Raw genomic sequence first — 13,257 nt, forward strand, 5'->3', positions numbered from 1 at the left:
GGACACAAAATGGGGGTTTTCCATTGTGGGGGAAGGAAGGAGGGGGCAGCAGAACTGACCCCTTGGACAGCTGGCAGATAGGCTTTGGCTGGAAGCTGGTGATGGGGAGCTGAGTGAAGCCCCCACAATCCAGGAGGAAATGGTCAGAGACCTGCTCTGCCAATGAGACTCCCCCAAGTGCCTGGGCCCACATGGGATGCACTCAAGAGTCCTGAGGGAGCTGGAGAAAGAGCTGACCAAGCCACTCTCACTCATTCCCCAGCAGTGCTGCAGAACTGCACAAGTCCCAGCTGACTGGCAACAAGCATGGGATGCCCATCCCCAGGAAGGCCAAAAGGATCTGGGCAACTCCTGGTCTGTCCCATTGACCTCAGGACCGGGAAGTCCATGCAGCAGATCCTCCTCAGTGCCATCCCATGGCACGGCAGGACAACCAGGGATCAGGCCCAGCCAGCGTGGGGTTGGAAAAGGCAGGTCCTGCCTGACCAACCTCATCTCCTTCTCTGACAAAGGACCCGCTCAGCAGCTGAGGGAAAGGCTGGGATGTGTCTCTCTGGAATTTCAGAAAGCCTTTGGCACCATCTCCCCAGCATCTCCTGCACAAACTGGCTGCTCATGGCTTGCCCGGGGAACTGTTTGCTGGGTGACAAAGTGTCTGATGGCCCAGGGAGTGGTGGGGAATGGAAGGAAACCCAGGTGGGGCCAGTCACTAGTGGGGTTCCCAAGGGCTCAGGGTTGGGGCTGCTCCTGTTTAACATCGTTCTGGATGATCTGGGCCAGGGGATTGAGTGCCCCCTCAGGAAAGTCGTGGACAACACCACATTGAGTGTGAGTGTGGATGTGGTGGAGGGCAGGAAGGCTCTGCAGAGGGATCTGGACAGGCTGGATCAAGAAGGCCAAGTGTCAGGGCCTGCCCTTGGGTCCCAACAACCCCCTGGAACGCTCCAGGCTGGGGGCAGAGGGGCTGGAGAGCTGCTCATCAGGAAGGGACTTGGGGGTGCTGCTTGACAGCGGCTGGATATGAGACAGAGTGTGCCCAGGGGGGCAAGAAGACCAAGGGCATCATGTCCTTGTTGGAGAAGAATGTGGCCAGCAGGAGCAGAGAACTGATTGCCCCTCTGTACTGGGCACTGCTGAGGCCCCAGCTGGAGTGCTGTGTCCAGTTCTGGCCCCTCAGTGCAAAAAAGACCCTTGAGGGCTGGAGCATGTCCAGAGAAGGGAACGGAGCTGGGAAGGCTCCGGAAAACATGTCTGCTGAGGGACGGCTGAGGGAACTGGGCTGGTTGAGTCTGGAGAAGGGGAGGCTCAGGGGGACCTCATTGCTCTCTACAATGACCTGCGAGGAGGTTTTAGTGGGGTGGGGGTTGATCTCTTCTGCAAAGCTTTTAGTGACAGAAAGAGAGGAAATGGCCTTAAATTGTGTTGGTCAAGGTTCATATTAGATATTAAAGAGACTTTTTCCACTGAGAGAGTGTTCAGGCATTGGAAGAAGTAGCCCAGGGAGGTGGTGGAGTCTCTGGAAGTGTTCAGGTGTGTGGTGGGTTGACCTTGGCTGGACACCAGGTGCCCTCCCAGCCACTCTATCACTCCCTTTATGTACAGGACAGGGGAGAGTAAGGTGAAAAAAGAAAAGAACTTGTAGTTTAAGCTAAGGCAGTTTATTTTAAAGCAAAAAGCAAAGCAATGCTTGCTTGCACAGAAGCGAAAGATGGCAGGGTTTTTTCTCTGCTTCTCACAAGCAGCCATGGTCGGCCACTCCCGAGGAGCCGGGCTTGGGGACGCGGGACGGTTCCTCATCAGACAGCCATTAGACAATGAATGCCCCCCTCCTGCTCCCTGCCTCAGCTTTTAGAGCTGAGCTGACCTCCCATGCTCTGCAATGTCCCTTGGGTCAGTTGGGCTCAGCTGGCCTACTTGGGTCCCCTGACAGGCTCTTGCCTTCAGCTAAGGAAGAAATGTCCCAGTGTTGGTGCTGTGCTCAGCAGTGGCCAAAACACTGGGGTGTTCTCAACACCCTTCCAGTTGCCAATGCAAAGCCCAGCCCTGGGAGGGCTGCTGTGGGGAACTGAACTGCAGCTCAGCCAGAGCCAACCCAAATATCTATGGCACATATTCTATAGAATCCATCCTTAGGTGTTGTACGATAGATCTCTAAGATATTACAAATAATAAGCAATAATAAGGCAAGTGTCCTCCTTAGGGACACCCCCCCCCAAACTCCTGCCTGTGTTTGTTCCCTGGGGGTCTCTGCAGCAGCAAGCACAGCCCCACACTGAGTGCTCTGGGCTGTGCAGGCATTTGTGGTTCTGCCTGTCTCACACACACCCCCAACCTTGGGATGGATCTGGATGTCACTGGATGTGATATCACAGAGGAGCTGTGATGTCATATGATGGATGTGACATCATAGAGGAGTCCTGATGTCACAACAAGGATGTGATGTCATAGAGGAGGTGTGATGTCACAACAAGGGTGTGATGTCACAGGGGAGGTGTGATGTCACAGGGGAGGTGTGATGTCACAAGCGAGCGCGTGATGTCACAGGGATGATATGATATCACAGGAGAGATGTGATTTCACAGGAAGGATGTGATGTCTCAGGGGAGCTGTGATGTCACAGGCAGGTGTGTCATATGATGGATGTGATGTCATAGGGGAGATTTGATGTCACAGGAAGGATGTGATGTCATGAGGAGTATGTGATGTCACAAGGGAGGATGTGACATCACAGGGACGATATGATATCACAGGGATGATATAGTTGTGACATCATAGGGGAGATGTGATGCCACAGTGGAGGTTTGATGTCAGAGGGGAGTTGTGATGTCATGGGGTGGACATGATGTCACACGATTGATATGAGATCACAGGAGAAATGTGATGTCATATGATGGATGTGATGTCATAGGGGAGATGCGATGTCACAGGGAGGTTTGATGTCACTGGAAGGATGTGATGTCACAGGGGAGTTGTGATGTCATAGGGGATATGTGATGTAATATTATGGTTTTGACATCACAGGGGAGATGTGATGCCACAGGGAGGATGTGATGTGATAAGGAAGGTGTGATGTCACGGGGAGGATGTGATGTCACAGGGATGATATGATATGATATCACTGGAGAGATGTGATGTGATATGATGGATGTGATGTCATAGAGGAACCGTGATATCACAACAGGAATGTGATGTCATGGGGGAGATGTGATGTCATATGATTGATGTGTCACAGGGGAGGACATGATGTCGCAGGGATGATGTGATATCACAGGAGAGCTGTGATGTCGTATGATGGATGTGACATCAGCTGTGCTGTCATAAGGGAGATGTGATGTCAAAGGGAGGATGTGATGTCATATGATGGTTTTGATGTCGTAGGGGAGGATATGATGTCACAGGGGACCTGTGATGTCATAGGGGGACTGTGATGTCACAGGGAGGATGTGATGTCACAAGGGTTGTATGGTATCACAGGAGAGATGTGATGTCATATGATGAATGTGACGTCCTAGGAAAGATGTGATGTCAGAGGGGAGGTGTGATGTCATGGGTAGCATGTGATGTCATAGAGGAGTGACACATCCCCCCCCAACCTTGCTCCAGCTAAAGCCGTGGAATTTGTCTTTGTTTCCCTTGGGTTCAAGGTCAGGCTGTTTTATTTCCAGGGATGTCTAGAGATGAGCTCAGGGGAGCTCAGACCTTTTGTTGAGGAAGGAGTTGTTTACTCTGGAGCATTTGAACTCAGCCTTTGTTCCTGGTTTCTTCCCACTCTTTCAGAGCAGTTCATTTCCTAGGGTGAAAGCTCTGATTCTACAGCACAGTCAGGTTCTCCTGAGCTCAGGATGTTTCACTGCTCTCATTTTTCTCCGGTATTAATTCTGTGCCAAATTCTGAGCGTGACCGTGCCAAGTGCGCGGGGTCGGCCACGGGAATTTCGCTTTTCCCTGCGGGGCGCACAGAGGATGGTTGCCGGGCGCACATGGTGTATTAGGGAGGGTTTGAGACATACTGAAACTTGAAAACCAAGACACCATTAAAAGCTTAACAAAAACCAATATTTATTAACAAGAGGTGGCCAGCAAAACAAACAAACCCAAAAGGGAGGAAGGAGGAGAGAAATAAGCCCCCAGCATGACCTCCCCAGTTACCCAGCTGTTGTCCATAAATTTATCTTACTGACCTAGCATGCCTATAATTACCCATAGGAGAAGCTGCATCCTTGGAGAGTCAGTAAGTTCACAAACTGGCAGACGTCCCCGCCAAAGGCAATGTTGTCCTTGGTGTGAAGTTAGCTCCCTTCCAAGAAAGCACTATCTGCTTTCTATGCAATTAACTGAGTGACCACAACCTCCTAGGTGTGGCCAGCACCGCCCAGCCAGAGGCCCTCAGTCCCACCTCCTGGTTATGTCAGTGCATCTCTTCTGTGCATGCTTGAGAACTTCGGAAATCCCTTCACACACGTGCAGTGTGTTTTGGGGGTCTTTTCTAATTGAGTCGGGGGTCGAGCGTTCCTCCCCTCCTCATCACTTTCTTCTTCAAGCGACCTTGGAGGACAATTGGCCAATCAGAGAACACCAATTAAAACAGTTTATACAGAAGTTCTCCCTCCAAGGATGAATTCACTGTTTTATCAGTGAACTTGGCAGGGAGAATATAAACTACTACCGGTGGTTGGGGCCAAACACAGACCAAAAGTATCAGCATAAATTCACCCTGGTACACTCAGTTACCACAGCAACCGTCAATGGACCCCTTCCTAACTGTGGTGCCATGGCAACCAAGGCTAAGACTAGTTGTGATGCTCAGTTGCCATAGAAACCTCCACTAGGGCCTGTTGCTATGGGCTTGTGCCATGGAATTCTGGATACATGCTGTTGCCATGGCAACCATTAGTCACTCCTGGTGCCCAATGCCATGGTACCCGGACACAGAGATGCTTTGCCAGGGACTGTTTCCGTGGCAACCAGCGCTTGACTGGGCTGTCATGGCAATCGTCATGGAAACCTGTTGTCAGGGACTGTTGCCATGGACAATTCCACTTGTTGGTATGGTCAGCTGTCATGGCAACCATTTCAAGTCCCATTGCTAAGACAGGCTGCCATGCCAACCATCAGAAGGACCCATTCCTGTGATGGTTGCCCAGACAACTTGCATGAAGACCCAATGCTGCTGTAATTCTGCATGGCAACCATCAAGAAACCTGTTGCCAGTGACCTTCTCATGGACACTTCCGTGAGTCATTTTTCATGGCAGCCATTTCACAATCATATTGAAAGGTTGGTTGCCATAAAAATCATCATAAGGTCATTGTGACAATACAGGGCCTCAGGAATGCTGAATGCTTATGGAACCTCACAGAACTGAGGGGCCATCGTGACACTGCAGGGTCTCATGGAAACAAAGAAACCCTGGGAAACTGCAGAACCTCCTGAATTTAATGGGCCATTGTGACTCAGGGCAATCTCCTTGAGTCAAGGGGCCACTGTGACACAGAGGGGCCTCATGGAATCCAAGGGACTCTGGGACACTGTGGAACCTCCTGAAATCAAGGGTCCATTGCGATTCTGTGTAAACTGGTGGAATGAAGTGGCACTGTGACATTGCAGGACCTTGTGGAACCAAAGGAATGTGGGGATAGTGTGGAATCTCACAGAGCCAAGGGGCCATGGTGACACTGTGGAGTCTCATGGAACCAAAGGGCCACTGTGATTCCCCAGAACTCCATGGAATCAAGCAGACTCGCTGCCTCCCTCCCGCCCCCACCGGCTCTGCTGCCATTTGGGCACCTCTGGAGTCAGCGTTTCCTTTGGCAGCACAACTTATCTCAGATGAGAGAGTTTTCCAGAGTTGGCTTTTCCCTCTCTTTTCCAAGGTTTTCTTTTTTGTGTTTTGTTCCCCTGAGGGGAAAAGGGGGAAGGGAAGAACTTGCTGATCCCTGGTTTTATCTGTATACAAAAGGGAGCCTGGGCAGGAAGACAAAGCGATTTCTCTCTCTGTTCTCTCTCTTTTATCCCATTCCCACCTCCCTCGACACACCCCGGGCAACTGTTTCACCGCCGCCACTCCTCGCTCGTCCCGCGGGGCAGCTCTTTTAGCTCCGGGGCGGCAGAGACTCCCCCGGCGCGGCTCTTTGGTTTTCCTTGGTTTATTCTCTGGAGTTGATTCTGTTCAGAGCTGCGAGCCCCCGCCAGAGCCCGTCCCGGGGCGGTTCCTTCAGTGCCACGGGTGGCGGGGACCCCTCGGGGCGGCTCCCCCAGGGCCGCGCCCGCCGCCGTCGCTCCCCGGGGTCCTCCCCGCTTCCTGCCGGGATCAGACACCGCCGGCGGCCCCGGCCCTGCTGGGCTCCATCAGCCTGAGGAATTGCTGCGAAGGAGGGGCCGGGGGCTTCCTCTTGGGCTTCGTCTCCCTGGTGCTGGGGCTCGGCTTCTACCTGCACCAGAAGGTGAGGGGGGTCCCAGGGGGTCATGTGTCCCCTCCAGAGCATCTGTGCCCCCCCAGGGACCCCCCCACCCCGGTGTCACCCCCTTTTCTCTCCCCACAGAGCTCCTGAGCTGCCGGAGGTCGCAGCCCCTCCCCGGGGCCTCAGGCCCAGCCTGGACCACCCCCCATCCCTGCGAGGATTTTGGGGGGGTCGTGTGTCCCCCCCTCCCCTGCTGTCACTCTGCCTCCGCCCAGCTGCTCCCAGTGATCCCAGGAAAGCTTCCCAGTTCTCCCCACTCCCCGTTATAGGGGGGTAGTGGGGGAGGGGATTGGAGGGATCCCAAGGGGTGGATCTGAGTTGGGGGGGGGCGGAACCGACCCCGGGATGGATCGGGAATGGGGACCCCAGTGTCAACCCACTCTGGGGGAGCTTTGAGAGGGCACCTGCCCCTCAATACAGCACCCAGCTCACCCGAAAGGATGCTGAGAACCCCACTAAACCTCCCAACAGCCCCTCAAGGAGGACCCCCAAACACACTCAAAGCCTACCCAGAACCCCACCTAGCCCCTTTTCTGGGGGGGTCTTCTCTGGGCACTGGTGGTGCTGGGAGCACCCCCGGCTGTGGGCAAGGAGCTCTCAGGCGAGCGGGGGGTGGGAAGGGGAGATCGGTGGGAAAAGGGGGGTCAGAGGGGATAAAGGGGTGGTGGGATCCCAAACTGAGTGGGAGGGGAGTGGGACCCCCCAAAAGTGGAGGGGGAGGGGCACTGAGGTTTGGGGGATGATGGGAGAGGTCAGAAGAGTGGGGAAAGGGGAGGGTGGGACACCCAAACTGAGCATGAGGGGGTTGGGGAGTGGGGGGATGATGTGGAAGGGGTAGGGGAGGGGGAAAAAAGAGGGGATTGGGACTCCCAGAGTGATCCTGGGGGGGCTGTGAATCGAGGGGACCATGAAAAAGTGGAAGGAACAGGGAGAGGGGTGGAAAAGGGGGGATGGTCTGGTGGGTCTGACAGTCCCATGGGGGTCTTTGGGCACAGGGGGGCTGGCAAAGCGGGGTGGCCCCACAGCTGCCAACTTACTGTGGGGTGCTGGAGGCTGCTGGATCCAATTCCAGCTCTGGGTTATGCCAACAGTTTCCATTTAGAGGAATTACAGAGGTGTGACTGAACCACTTTTGTCCCCCAGGTTTTAATGATGGCAAATCAGATCTATTGATAGAAATGAATTATTTAGGGTTACAAATGATCAGACAAAACATCTTCATCAGAATTATTTACTGCACAAGAGAAACACTAAAACTACCACGAGTACAGAATAAAACAGGACAGTGCTCTACACTAAAGCAATTGTTGAAGCAATTCTACTCAAGTTGGCACAAAAGCAAGAATTCTTAATTAGAGAGGGATGGAACTCCCCCAGACCAACGCTGGTGGGGAGATCTCTGCTCTCAACCTCCAGGACTGACACTGGGGGTGTCCCCAGCCAAGGCAGGAATCTCCACACCCCCCCCAGGAAGGGTTCTGTTGGAAGAAGCTGCCCCTGAGAAAGGGGACTGGCCCTTTCTGGTGGAAAGGGATGGACTGACAGTCACTGGACTCCAGGGGTTGCCTCCCCATCAGGGGGTTCATTCGGGGTGGAAGCAGCGGCCGAAGCTCTTCCCACAGTTTGAGCACTAGTGGGGCTGCCCTTACTGGTGGGTCCGTTGGTGTTTGGTCAAGGTAGAGCTGTGTGGGAAAGTCTTCCCACACTCCTCACACTTGTAGGGCCTCTCCCCGGTGTGGGTGCGTCGGTGGGTGATAAGGTGGAAGTTGTACTTGAAGCCCTTCCCGCAGTCGGTGCAGCGGAAGGGCCTCTCATCCGTGTGCGTCCGCTCATGCGTGAGGAGATGTGAGGTGGTCCTAAACCTCTTCCCACATTCCATGCACTTGTAGGGCCGTGCTCCAGTGTGGATGCGCTGGTGACTGAGGAGGTTGGAGCGGTCACTGAAGCTCTTCCGCATTTCCACAATTGTAGGGCATCTCCTGGTGTGGCTGCGGTGGTGGGTGCGGAGCTTGGAGCTGTTCCTGAAGCTCTTCCCACATTTCCCACGTGTGGGGTCGTTCCCCGGTGTGGATGCGCTGGTGGGTAAGGAGTTTGGCGTTCTCCCTGAAGCTCTTACCACATTCCAAGCACTTGTGGGGTCGCCCCCAGTGGATGCGCTGGTGAGTGCGGAGGTTGGAGCTCTGCACTAAAGCTCTTCCACATTCCCCACATGAGTAGGGTCGTTCCCCAGTGTGGATGTGCTGGTGGGTGAGGAGGTGGGAGCTGTTCCTGAAGGTCTTCCCACACTCCCCATACCTGCAAGGCCGTTCCCCAGTGTGGATGTGCTGGTGTCGGATCAGGGTGGAACTGTTCCTGAAGCTCTTCCCACATTCCAAGCACTTGAAGGGTTTCTCCCTGCTGGGAGGCTGCTCAGGGACCACCACGTCAGAGCTCCCCTTCAGGCTCCGGTCGCCTTCCCTACACAAGCTGGGCCTTTCCTCCTCAGAGCACCCTGGGATGGCTTTGGAGACCCTCCTGCGGGGGGATCTCTGGCCCTTTTCCTCCCTGCTGCCTTCCTGCGCCATGGAGTCCTTCAAAACGGCCTCTCCCACCAGGGTCTCAAGGGGGGATTTGTCCTCCGGGCTCTCCGTCCTCAGCTTGGGGCCTGGGGCAGGAAGCAAGAAGGACAGGGAGGGGATTTGCCTCCGGCCCACAGGGAAGGCCAAGGACATCCCCCCAACTCCGGCCCCGGCAGGACGGCGGCGGCAGCGGGGCTGTCCTGCAGCCGGGGCCATGCTCGGCTGACAGAGCCAGCACAACACCCGCCCAAAGGGCCACTGACTTCCTCCTCACCTGCCTGGGGGGCCCAAGGCATCTTCCTCTTCCTCGCAGCCTCCTCCTCCATCCGCCCAAGCTTTGGGAAGGACAAATCCTGATGAGGGGGAAAACAAGGGCTGAGTGCATTGGCTTGGGGGTTCCTCCTGCCCAAGTCCATCTCTAGAAATCACCGGGCATCCTGTGACCATAAACACCTCCAAAACTCCAAGATTCAGCCCAGAAAAACCCAAACCATCGAGATTCAGGCAAAAAAACCCCTTCAGAAATAGGAAGAAGACCCTCGCCACTCCAAACTGCAAAAAGTTGAGATTCAGACAGAAAATACTCCAAAATATGAAGGTTAACCCAAAGAAATTCTCCCAGGAGTTACCGCTCTCTGGTCTGTCCCCTCTGGTGTTTGGAACAGCTTCCCTTTCTGAGATGCTGGGGGTCCCAGTCATGGATGCTGGGAGTGTTGGGGATCCCAAGGGTCCCTTCTCCTCTGACTCTCGCCTTCAGGATGCTGAGTTCCCAGACATTCCCCCTCTGCAGGTTCTCCACTCTGTTTTCTCAGGGATCCCAGGGGTCCCCACTGTCAGGGCTTCCCCTTCTCTGTCCTCCCCCTCCAGGCTGCCGGGGGTCCCCCAGCTCCAGCATCGCCCGCTTCGCCCTCCACACTCGGCAGCTCCCGGGCTCCACACCCACCCCCGGCACTCCCAGAGGGTCCCAAAACCACTGTGTGCCCCCACCAGCACTGGGCTGACAATGGAGTTGGAGGGGCCTGTGCCAGCAACATCAACCCCCACCGTGGGGGGGGAGACCCGAATCCCCCCGCCCACCACCGGGGCTCTGCCCCAAACCCAGCCCGGCACCCCTAAAAAACACCTCCTGCCCCCCCCCAAGACCCCCAAGGGCACAGCCCTGCACAAGGTCCAGCTGTGCCCAAAGCAACCAAAGAGACCCATAGGAAGGGGGACACCAGAGGCTGCCCCAGGACAACGAGAGCAGGGAGTGGATTGGGCCCCCTGACACGTGGGCGGGTTCTGGGTTCAGCCTGACCAGGGGCAATTTGGCACCAACAGCAGGGCCCTCAAAGCTGGCTCGGCACAGGGGGCCCGAGTTCCCCCCTATCAAGGCTCTCAGAGCTCTCCCAGCTCCCTCCTCTCTCCAGCCTCCCGCACTCTCCAGGGATCAAGGCAAGTGACCCTGTCCGTTGGCTCTCTCTCTGCCAGCTCAGTGTGGGGTACACAGGCTGGGAGTCCCTCCCAAGCCCCCGGGGCAGCCGGTGTTGGCTGGGGGATGTGAGGGCTGGGCCTGATCAGCACAGCCCCGGCCTGGTGCCCAGCGCCTCTTTCCTGACCCACACAAGAGCTTCCCGGCCCCCCCAGGGCTCCCCTGCTGCTGCCTCTGCTCCTGGCCCTGCCTTTGCTGCTCCCTTGGCTGGGGCAGCGGCTGCAGGGGGGGGATGGCAGCAGCTTCAGCTCCACGGCACTTCCTGGGGGGAGCTCAGCCCAGGGGGGACGGGCAGGGGCCTGATGGGGATGGACAGGGACCCAGCAGGGACAGCCAGGGCCTGCAGGGGAAGGCACACGGACAACCTGGCCCCCCACGCCACCGCTGTCTCTGCTCCTCCTTGCAGGCTCCGTGGCCAGGCACAGTTTGTGTTCCTGGTGCCCACCATCTCAGCACTTGGAGACGCTCAAATCAGCGCCCACAGCTCTGCAGCAAAGCCCCAACTCACACTGGCACACAGGGGATGGACACAGCACCTTCTCGGCGATGGGCACTCAAAATTTCACCTTCTTCCCAACCACAGGCTCTCCTTCCTCAGCAGCACCTCTGCCTTGTACTTATTCTCAGCCTCACCTCAGGGACAGCTCTGGGGCTCACCTCCGCGCCACTTCTCAGCCTCACCTCAGGGCCTGGGCTCAAGGACAGGAACCTGAAGAAAGAGGACATCATGTGCAAGCTGAGGGCTGCCGCTTGCACTGTCCTCTGGGCTTTTTCTTCTTCTAAAACCATCCCAGAAATTAACCTGCTTTTCTAACATCAACACGGGCCACACTCTGCCTCCTCTTCAGCTTCCTGTCCATCCACACTCCCAGCTCCCTTTCTGCCTGCCTGCTCTCCAGGACACTCTGGCCCCAGCCCAGGGGGCTGACGGGGCTTCTTTGTGGCCAAAGGGCAGGACCCGCCCTTGGCCTGCTTGAACCTCATCCCCTTGCAATCAGCCCATGGATCCAGCTTGGCCAGGTCCCTCTGCAGAGCCCTCCTGCCTTCCAGCACATCAACATACCCCCAGCTTGGTGTCACCTGCACATTTGCTGATGAAATGCCTGGTTCTGCAGCAGCTGCAGATGCTCAAGGGGCAGCAGGACCAAGTCAAGGGCCTGGGGGGACCTGAGGGGCTTTGGGGTGTGGGGAGGGTCCTGGGGAGCTGGGGAGGGGCTTTGGGGACTGGGGTACAACCAGGACAGACCAGGACAGACCAGTACCTCCTCACTGCTCCCCAGATCTCTCCTGGAGCTGGGCCACATTGTCCTGGGACACCTGAGCCCCCCCAGTGCCCTCCCAGTACAGCCCAGTGCCCCCAGTACAGCCCACTGTGTTCCTGTCCCAGGGTGCCAGGTGATCCTCTTTGGGGGGGGGGTTGGAAGGGATTTGAAAGGGGGGCTGATGAAGATTTGGGGGTATTTGGGGGGAGGTGGATGGGGATTTGGGGGGCTTTGAGTGCATTAAGGGGAGTTAAAAGGCATTTTGGGGAGTCAAAGGGATTTGGAGGGGGAGGAGATTAAAGGGAAAAGGGGGGTTAGGGGACATTTGAGGGGGTTAATGGGGCCTGGGAGGGAGAGGAGGGGCAGCACCACAAGCAGGTGAGTCCTGAGACCCTCCCGGTGTTCCCAAGACTCTCTTAGTGTTTCCAATTGCCCCTTTGAAACCTCGAGACCCCCCTGGTGTCTCTAATGTCCCCAGGGCCTCCCATGGCCCCAATTCCCCCCTTGACACCCCCGATTCCACTGTCCACAAACCCCTCCCCACTGTCCCTAAGCCCCATCCCTGATGTCCCCAACCCTCCATTTCCCCCCAGGAGAGCCCCCTGGACCCTCTGACCAAAAACACTCCTCCCCCACTCACAGAAAGGCCAAGGGCATCTGGGGACATGTTGGGGACAGCTGGGGGGCTTTGCAGACACTGGGGGATTACTGGGGGATACTGGGACACACTGGGGGGAACCAGGGGGAACTGGGAGGGACTGGGGGGTTACTGAGGGACACTGGGAGGGCACTGGGGAGTTACTGGGAGATACCAGGACACACGGTGGGACACTGGTAGGTTACTGGGCCATACTGGGGGTTACTGGGTGCTCACTGGAGGATCACTGGGCCATACTGGGGGGTAGTGGGAGGTCACTGGGACACACTGGCTTGTCACTGAGGGGGTTACTGGGCTGTACTGAGGGTCACTGGGAGGTCACTGGAATATATTGGGGGCACTGGGATCCCCTTACCCGGATGTGGTACATCTCCCCTCTGCACTTTCGGGGGCACCCCCCAGGACCCCTCCCCTGAGGGCTGGGGGACCCCCTGAACCCCACTGCTGGGCTTTAGGGGACCCCCGGGCCCCCCTCCCTGTGGGGTCTCTGTGTGCTGATTTTTGGGGGTCTCTGGGGTTCAGGACAGGCATTGGGATCCCCTTTCCCTGAGGTCGATCCACTGACACAGAGACCCTATAAAATCCCCTCAAAACCCCTGAAATCCCCTCAGAAATCCACCTCTGGACCCATCCAAACCTCCTCAAGGACCCCACCAATCCCCTCAGAGACCTCATCCACCCCAGGACCCCCTAAACCCTCTCAGTGACCCGCAAAACCCACCTGGGATCCCCAGGGCCCTTTCAGGGACCCAGAAACCCCCTCACGGACCCTCAAAACCGTCTGGGACTCCCAAAATCACACTAGAAACCCACAAAACTGCTTCAAATACCCCTCCAAAAGCCCCCCG

The 13,257-nt window shown here is 56.5% G+C and overlaps 1 pseudogene; it reads right to left on the reverse strand.

Moving 5' to 3' along the window:
* LOC116781380 overlaps window positions 1-8,847 on the reverse strand; it is a 332,906-nt pseudogene extending 324,059 nt beyond the window's left edge.
* Window positions 8,848-13,257: the final 4,410 nt, after the last annotated feature.

This window comes from Chiroxiphia lanceolata, assembly GCF_009829145.1.
Source record: "Chiroxiphia lanceolata isolate bChiLan1 chromosome W unlocalized genomic scaffold, bChiLan1.pri scaffold_44_arrow_ctg1, whole genome shotgun sequence".
NCBI classification, from domain to species: domain Eukaryota; kingdom Metazoa; phylum Chordata; class Aves; order Passeriformes; family Pipridae; genus Chiroxiphia; species Chiroxiphia lanceolata.